This window comes from Pogona vitticeps, chromosome 8 (assembly GCF_051106095.1).
Source record: "Pogona vitticeps strain Pit_001003342236 chromosome 8, PviZW2.1, whole genome shotgun sequence".
NCBI classification, from domain to species: domain Eukaryota; kingdom Metazoa; phylum Chordata; class Lepidosauria; order Squamata; family Agamidae; genus Pogona; species Pogona vitticeps.
The window spans coordinates 26,065,815-26,074,722 of NC_135790.1; the positions used below are offsets into that span (position 1 = coordinate 26,065,815).

The window sequence follows — 8,908 nt, forward strand, 5'->3', positions numbered from 1 at the left end:
GGTCACATCCTGAGTTCTTCTTCTGAGTAGACACCCATGAGACTTGTGTCTCGCCTCTCACCTCAAAGTAGCAAAGTCCAGGAACAGCTTCACCACTTATCTGCTGTTGAGTGAGTGGTGTGCAGAACGGAAAAGTTTGCAGAGCTGTCAGTCTTAGTTATTTTCCAGACTATGAATCCCAGTATCCCCCCCAGCCAGCATACCTGAAGGAATTCTGGGACACATAGTCTAATCCCCCAAGCTTTCAAGTGAAATAATGAAGTGCAAACCTACGTTTGTGTGTGTTTTTTTTGGTGCTTCTACCCTCTTGTCTCCGTGCATTTCTCCTCCTTCAGATGGGCCACCTATACAGATTGCAAGCTGCCCTCTGAGAATCCCATGGTCTTTACACCAAGGAAAATGGTTCATGTCCTTTTTTGCTTAGTCTGCTCCACTTGAGGCTGTGTTGTAGTTTGGAACATTCTCTCTCCACATCTGGATCCAACTAACAGCAGGCTTTCCGTTGCCATGAAGCATGGGCTCCCCCCCCCAATCTTCTCGCTCCCACTCCCCCACCAAAGCTAAGTTCTTCAAAGAACTTGTCTCAAGTCAAGGTAAAAATCTGCTTTCCCTCCCTCCCTCCCTTACCCAGGCTGGTATCCGTTTATTGGATGGCAAATACTTGCAACATTCCAAAGAAATGTGCAGTTAAACCCTGAAAGAAAGAAAAATAAAAGAGTCCAAAGTCCTCTGAAGCAGCAGCAGCAACAGCAGCAGCAGCATATGTACAGTGTATAAATAGCAGCTTTTTATTTGCATACAATATGGCCAAATTCCAACTGCATTCTAGAAAATCCAGGAAGGCCAAGCTTTGCACTTGTATAACTTGTCTGATGGTGGTAAGAGTCAGCTCCATGGTTTGGCTCAAGGGTAGAATTACTCCTTCCATGATTAAAACAATAAACAGTCCTGCAACACCATAAGCTTTTCCTGGATGCCCCCCAAAAGAAGGGAAAGATAGACCATTTCAGTGTATTCTCTACATAGAAAATCCTGGAAAGGGTGGCCATAGGTCAGAAACAACTTGATGGCATGCAAGTATTCTTATTTCCTGGACTGTGGCCCAATTCTGATACTGTATAATGCAACAGATGAATCTGACTATCCGATTCCTGACCCCACTCTGTTTCCACGTAGGGTCATCAAATCGGCCACTTTTAAACTCATCCCTACTCCCATGTTTCCAAGTGAAGATATTGAACGGGTAAATCATTCCTCCTGCCTATCAGCTAAAGGCCCAGAAAAGCTTCAGCTGCTCCATTCCTACTGGCGGAAAGCAGCAGATCCATTTAAAAAAAAAAGTTGGCAACAGGACCTTTTCCATTTTGGAGACTAGTTGTTCATTCTTAGCATTTTGTTTGCTTGTTTGTTTAAACAGTCACATCCTGCCTTGCGTCCTGAGTTCACACTGAGATGTCCAGGGCTACGAAGTTTATTTTACTCTTTTTTTAAATTGTGAATGTCACAGCTCCACAAGGGATTGGTGCCAGTTAGTTTCACAACAACACACCACAGGTCCATTGTTTTCAATAGGTGTGTTCTGGACATGACAAGAACAAGCTCACCGCTTGGATCGGCAAATAAAATGGATAAGGATAAGGAAAGTTGTGCTCGTGATTCTTGGGGGAGTCAAATGCCAATCACCTTGAACTCCTCAATTAGCAGATTTTGGAACCCCATCAGGATGCAGCCAGATGGAAGGATTTCATGAGTCAGGGAGTCCCATAGGTCAGGTGCTCCAACTAAGAAGCCTCTTTAGTCATTCTCATATTCAGTATTTCAGCTCTCCTCTGCCCTCAAGTTGGAAAAGTTCCTTTTTTGGAGTACAGTCCACAGAATTGCTCAGCCACTAAGGCCACGGAGATTGCTCTCAGCACTTTGTACTTTGTCGGACAGCACCCCTGCTTCTGATTTTGGGACAGTTATTTTTTTCAACCCACAGAAACCAAAATCCCCATCAAGAAGGAAGCAGAGTCTGCTGATTTAATAAGCAGCAAGGCTTCTAATTAGCCAAAACGTATGCATTTGGAATCCCACCAAACACCACAAATATCTTTGAAAAATCAACGCTTCTCCTCCTGATCTCATGACCAGTAGGGAAGGGCCCTCAGAACGACCCAGTCAAATTAGGTCCACCCCAAATATCCCTAAAGAAGGAGACCCCCTGATGCAAGATTGGACCTACAAAACCCAGTTTACAAAACCCAGATTCCAGAAAGAGCCCATTGTATGGCACTGGGAAAGTAAGGCTCCCAGGACTTTATCGTGTTTCTTCTGCTGCTGCTGGCCCATTTGGTCAACAGGAGATTCATGCAGCCTCTTATGACTTGTTTTCTCCCAGACTGTCTTTAAAGGATGAGTTTTCCCTCCAGCACCACATTTCAAACGAATCAGGTTTTCTCCTGTCAGCTTTTTTTCACTGTCCAGCTTTCACACCCATACATGGCGATTGGAAATACAAACGTATGGATGATCTCCGCGAAAACATCCTGACACTTGATGATCTTTTCTAATTCCTTCATGGCTGCCCTTTTGAGTCTCAGTCTCCTGATTTCTTCTTGGCTGACATCTCCACTTTGGATTCATGAATGAACCAACGTATACAGCAATTTCCACTCTTTCAGTTTCCTCATTGTCAATGTGGAAGTTGTGTAGTCATGATTTTCGTCTTTGTAGTCTTGATTCGGCCCTTTCTTCTTTCACTTTCGCCAAAAGTCATTTCGAGTCACTTCTGCAGGAATCCACTTTCCACCAAAGATAAGAGAGACAGAAGGAGGATGGGATGAGAGAATTCTGCTAGAGGCCGGGAATGTTTTAATTCCTTTTGTTTTGAACTCTGAGGCTGAAATCCTGTCAGGCAACTTCACACATTACAATGAGGATGACATCAGAGGCCATTGATGGAAATCTCTAATTTCATTTAATTTAAAACTTCCTACTCCCCTTTCAGGTTCTGGGGCTCCTTAGAGACCCCTTTTCTTCTGGGGAAGTCCTGAGGAGCAGCGGGGTCTGGCTGGGTTTTTATATCGGAAAATTATCGCTTTGTGTCTCCATATAAACAGCTAATTAAAAACTGCTTTTTTTAAAATCTAAGCAAAGCCAAAGGCAGTACCATCCTGTAAAAATTATATCCAAACAAAGGAGAAGCGATGTCACAGCATTCATAAATACAATCTGAGGACTGGATAGATATAATGGAAGCAATCTGGAGCCATGTAGATGTATCAAAAGAGCAATATAAAGCCAATTAAAGTGATTTATAAAACAGACATGCTGAAAAGGAAGCGGGAATGGAAAATGACGCGCAGGAAAAACGATGCAAGGACTACATTAATTGACGGCTATAAAACCCTCTTGGAAAAGGGAGATGGAAGCAATATGGTTACACTACAGGTGCCCTTTGGTGTATGAGCGGGTGTTGAACGCACACATGCAACGGTGTGCAGGAAACAATCACAGCCTGTCAGGGAGGCTCAGTGGGGGAATCGAACTCCCAACCTCTGGCTTCACGGCCAGATGCCTTAAACCACTGAGCTATCACTGGAGCCTGAACCATGTTTATTTTTAAAGTGGGGCTGCCTCTAGATTTTGTTAAATCTTGGATTCCAAACAGAACCAGTCTGATTCAGATCCATTTGTAGGAGGCTCAGACTGAAGTAGAATGGCCAGATTTAGTTCTGGAGAAAAGTGAATTTACAAACTTACAGGCATCCAGAGCCTATATGGAGCTAAACTGGGAGAGGTGGGCGGGAGACAGGGACTGCTTCAGAAGTAATCTTTAAAGATGCTCCGTACAGAAACCTCTGGAGCGCTTTCTCTGAAATAAGGGAGGTTTACCTTTCATCTATGGCAGCTCCAAATTTTGAATATGTAAATGCAAAAAAAAAAAAAAAAAGAAAGAAAGAAAAAGAAAAAGAGTAATCCTTTTGGTCCTTTTGGTTATCCCAATGTATGGACTTGAACCGAATGAGATAGACCAAACCAGCTTTCTTTTCTTCAGCCACTTGACCGCCAGTCCCGCTACTCGAGTCTCGATCCCTGGAGATAGCTGCCAAGCCTTCCCAACCAATTGGTTTTCTCCCCAACCCAAAGAGGAGTGGAGTCAGCGCCAAAGCTATTTCCCTGGATCTGTACAAAGCCTGTTGCGTTCTCTGACATTTGGGGGGAAAGAAGTGGGCAATCAGCACCTGTAAACAGTCACCGAGGAGCACTGTTTCTGTCCAAGGGCTTCTTGTGCAAGCCACTGCAGGGTTAACACATGGTGAGTTGGGGGGGGGGAATGTGGATTCAATTCCAAGCTAAAGCATTTGTTTACTGACTGATCCCAGATCTAGGTTCGTAGATAGATATATTCCTCTTGCAATTACACATTCTGCTGAGGGCTATCGTGACTCCAGCCAGCCAGCCATCGTCTTCAGACAGGTTCTGTACAATCACTCATCTCACGGACGCCTTGAGATGCGTTCTTCTACCTCTGCCGGAAAGCTGCCTGGGGTCCCATTTTTGACTTGACATCTGTCTCTCTCCTCTCAGCCTCAGACAACGACACGCCTCGCCCCCACTGCTCTGCCCCCAATTTCTTCCCTTTCTAGGCCCAAGGACTTTGCTTCCCGGGGGGCTCGGGGGGAGCTCTGGCGAGCAGCCAAGAGACAATCTGTACTTCGTTACAAGCCACCACGTGGGCCCCGGAGGCTCACGGCTGGGGCTGCCGCTGCTGCTGCTGATGTGGCGTTTCTCGAGCCAGAGCGCAAAAAAAAAAAAAAAAAAAAGCCCTTCCTCACGGTTTGGACGGCCTTGGTGCCAACGCTCCCCATCGAGGGACTGATAAAAAACACACAAATGCCCTGAACAGGAAACCGGCTTCTGCCAGGTGACCCTCTCCCTGTGGATCCCCCCGCCCTCCCCAGGCTCCTTGGCAGACAGCCAGGAACGGCAACACGATCCGCAATAATATTTTCCACTTCCAGTCATTTTTTCCATAGCCTTTTATTAAAAGGGGGGGGGGAATGCATCCTCTCCTGCTTCTTTTACTTCTCCGCCATAGCTTCCCAGAGGTTGGAAAAAAAGTTCCTTCTTTGGGGCATGACACGGATCCTCAGGATGACACGTTGGTGGGACGTGTGTTCGCGCCACGCTTCTCCATCCATTGTGAGAGAAGGATGACACAGACTAGTTCAGGCCGATAACTATGTCAACAATGTCCGAATCGTCCATGCAACGTGCTTCCTCTGAGTTGCAACCTGCTTCCTCGGCATGAAGAATGTTCAACCTGGAGAAAAGAACGATAGGATCGCCATCTTCAGATATCTGAGGAGCATCCAACGTGGAAGATAGAGCAAGCCTCTGCTGCTCCGGAGGGAAGGGCCGAAGCTGATGGGTGCAAACGAGGAGATGCAGGCAAGGAAAGAAGATCCAGACTGAACATTAGGATTAACATACTCTCATGGTATGAGCAGTTTGGGAGAGGAACAGACTCCCCGAGAATGTGGGTCCCTGTCCTTCACTGGAGGTCTTTCAACAGAGGTTGGATCGCCATCTGGCAGCATCCTTTTTTTGGCTACATCAGCAAACAGACAGGATGTTCCTAGGGGGTTTCCTTCTAGCCCGGCATCTAGCTCTGGTTCTCTGCTATGCATGTCATGACTGAGCTATGCCCCTCCACCTTTGGTGCTTCCATTTTTCATTTTGCATTTATAGCTCAGTTAAGGTCTCTGGCTGTGGAGATGGAGGTTGGGAGTTGAGTTCCCCCTTGGTGCCTCCCGGACAGGGGCTGGACTTGATGATCCACAAGGCCCCTTTCAGCTCTGCAGTTCTGAGATGAAGATGAAGATTCATCTTCAGCACAAAGAGGGGAAAAAGCATAGTCAATCCCATGGTTTAGGAAATGTTATTTTTCTCTTTTTTTACCTATAGCTAGTTTTCTTTCTTTCTTTCTTTCTTTCTTTCTTTCTTTCTTTCTTTCTTTCTTTCTTTCTTTCTTTCTTCCTTCCTTCCTTCCTTCCTTCCTTCCTTCCTTCCTTCCTTCCTTCCTTCCTTCCTTCCTTCCTTCCTTCCTTCCTTCCTTCCTTCCTTCCTTCCTTCCACCTGCCCCATTTCAGTACCCCCCCCAAAAATGACATTTTCCTCCCCAGTAATCGCAGATGCTGGGTGCCAGTTCCCCTGAGGAAATGGATCCCCCCCCCCATCCGCTTTTATGAGTCAAGAATGGCCTGCTCGGAGACAAGGGATCCCTTAACAGCCTTGCTTTATGGGATGCAGCTGTCCGATTGAGGGGTAGGTTTCATCCATTCCCATAAACCTTTCCTCGGTGGACTCGGTTGCTGCTTGCCTCACCCCTTTCCACCATCCTGCATTGATAAGGAAGAGAAGAAAGCCTGCAATGGCCAAGACAGTCTTCCAATGATTTAAGGCGCCCCTCCTGCCTCCAGTTGTCAACCTGCTTGGCTCTTCAATGGCTCACAAAGCAATTGTTTAAATAAATCTACCAGCCCCAAAGGCAAATGAAGGTTTGATAGGAAAACAGGAAGGCTACATTAAACTAGCAAAGCCTTGTTGTGCCAACTCCGGCTGGCAGCCTCTTTCTAACAGGTCACATACAGGTCTCGTTCCCATTCCTCTCTACCTGGAGATGCTGAAGTTTGAACCAGGGTCCTTCTCCATCCTAAAGAGGGGTCCGCCTGCACCCACCGCCTTGCTCAAAACTATGCTCCCTCCCTTTAGGACAAGGAGATGTGATGAGCTGCCACCCCATTTTTGAATGGCCATCACCCCCAATGCCTGAAAACAGCCCCCGGTCATTGTTTCTCTGTTTCATTTTGAGAGTGACCAGGAGAAAGGACAGCGGGAACTGCTTGTGATATCATAGCAGAGAACAGGACCTTACTTTTTAAAAGTGCTCCATCCCTGTTAGCCACTGCAGTGTTCAAGAAGTAACACATTACTGTTACTTCTTGCCATGCTGGAAAAGTAAGTAGTTGCATTTCTTGGCATGCTGCACATTACTTTTTCCATTCCTTTCTTTCCTTCCTTAAAGTTTTTCAAATTGATAACAGAGTGGCATAAAACTTGAAAAGTTTTTTTTTTAAAAAAAGCCTCTAAAAAGTCTTGGAAAAGTTGCTTGGGGAAGTCACAAAACCATTAGTCATTGCTCCAGTTGAGTAATTTCATTCCTGTTCACTCTGTTAATTCTGAAACGTAACTTCATTCCACCCTTATCATCCCGAAGGCAGCTAGCTGCAAGTAACAACATTATTATTTTACACATGACTTCCAAGCTCTCTGTTATGGCGATATTTTGGGGCCAAACTTTGACCCTGAAGATGCCAGAAATGCCACATTATGGGGCCAAGTCCTAACTAACAAGGTTTGGTTTCTCTCTTCTCCCTCTGGCCCTCTTTCTCCATCTCTCTTCCGCAGCCCCACCGTGGAGTCACATGCGGGCTGTTGCTGACGGTTGCTCCAATTCAGGGGACGGAGTGCTGGAGTTTCTCATTAACCAGGAATGAGAAGGACTTGCTTTAATCCAGCTGCAGAGGCGCTGAGGGAACAGGAAGGGGGGCAGGGGGAGGAGGAGGAGAGAGGCTGCCCCAAAACAAAGCCAAAGCAGCTGCTTCACAAGGCAATCAGGTAAAAAGTTAGCCTCATGACTGGAAAGGAGATATGGGGAAAAGATTCCACACATACACCCCTGGTAGTTGCCAGTTTATTGTAATTTTATTCACAGTTCTAGGCCCGTTCATCAGAAATCCAGCTGGTGCATATGGTTTTTCTTTGGAAACATGAAGGGACCTCGAAGATTAGAAAAAGGGCTGGTGAACTTATGCGAAGGATGGCTGATGAGTCAAACAAAACTCCTGATTTTACTCTTTCTTATCTTTTTGTTGTTGCTGTTGTTTTGTCATTAAGTCGTGTCTGACTCTTCGTGACCCCATGGACAAAAGCACGCCAGGTCCTCCTGTCTTCCACTGCCTCCCCGAGTTGGGTCAAATTCATGTTGGTCACTTCAATGACCCTGTCCAACCCTCTCGTCCTCCGTCGTCCCCTTCTTCTCTTGCCCTCACACTCTCCCAGCATCAGGGTCTTTTCCAGGGAGTCTTCTCATCTCATGAGATGGCCAAAGTATTGGAGCCTCAGCTTCAGGAGCTGTCCTTCCATTGAAGGACAGATCCTTAAGTCTTTTTTTAAAAAAAGTATAATTAACCCCCCCCCCCCCGACTAGAGACTTCTCTGATGCTACAACCCGCGTTTGTATTCCATCAAGATGTCTGTCTTTTAGCCGTTGGTTCACGGCTGCCTTTCCTTTGCATCTGCTTAATCGTGGTCGTCTTGCAACTCCTGTGGCAAGGTGTGAGGATCAGGATTGTAGGAAGGGTTAGAGCTGAGGGAAGGAATCACCTTCACAGCAACTGCCTTTCAAGTCCCACATCATATGGGAAGAAACGAAAAGGGATGCAATTTTGGATTTTCTGGACTGCAAACCCTGTGGTCCTCCATTCCGGGAATCTTTGCAAGCATCTTACAAATCCCTGAGTGTGGCTCGCCTGGCAGAAAGGCCTACATTTAAAGGCTTTAAGGCCGAGCTAGGCCTAACTCCACCCAAGCTTCCTGTTCCTGCCCCAGTGATAGCTGGGAGCTTTCTTTGAAAGCACGGAGAGGGATTAACTGTTTTCACTGCCAAGGTTTTCTTAGTACTTAGACATTTCTCCTAATGTTCCACCAAAGTCTATATCCATTAAAAGAAACAGACTTTGGTAGAACATTAGGAGACATGCCTAAGTACTAAGAAAACCTTGGCAGTGAAAACGGTTAATCCGTCTCTGTCATTTCGCAGGAAAGATGTTTAGCAAGAAGCTGAAAGCATTGGGTTTCA

General features: G+C 46.1%; 1 long non-coding RNA gene across 1 annotated transcript; it reads left to right on the plus strand.

Moving 5' to 3' along the window:
• The first annotated feature begins 5,303 nt into the window (after window positions 1–5,303).
• Window positions 5,304–7,971, plus strand: LOC144584105 (uncharacterized). The gene is made up of 2 exons (XR_013538162.1): window positions 5,304–6,312; window positions 7,456–7,971. It is a non-coding gene; the product is annotated as an uncharacterized LOC144584105 (long non-coding RNA).
• Window positions 7,972–8,908: the final 937 nt, after the last annotated feature.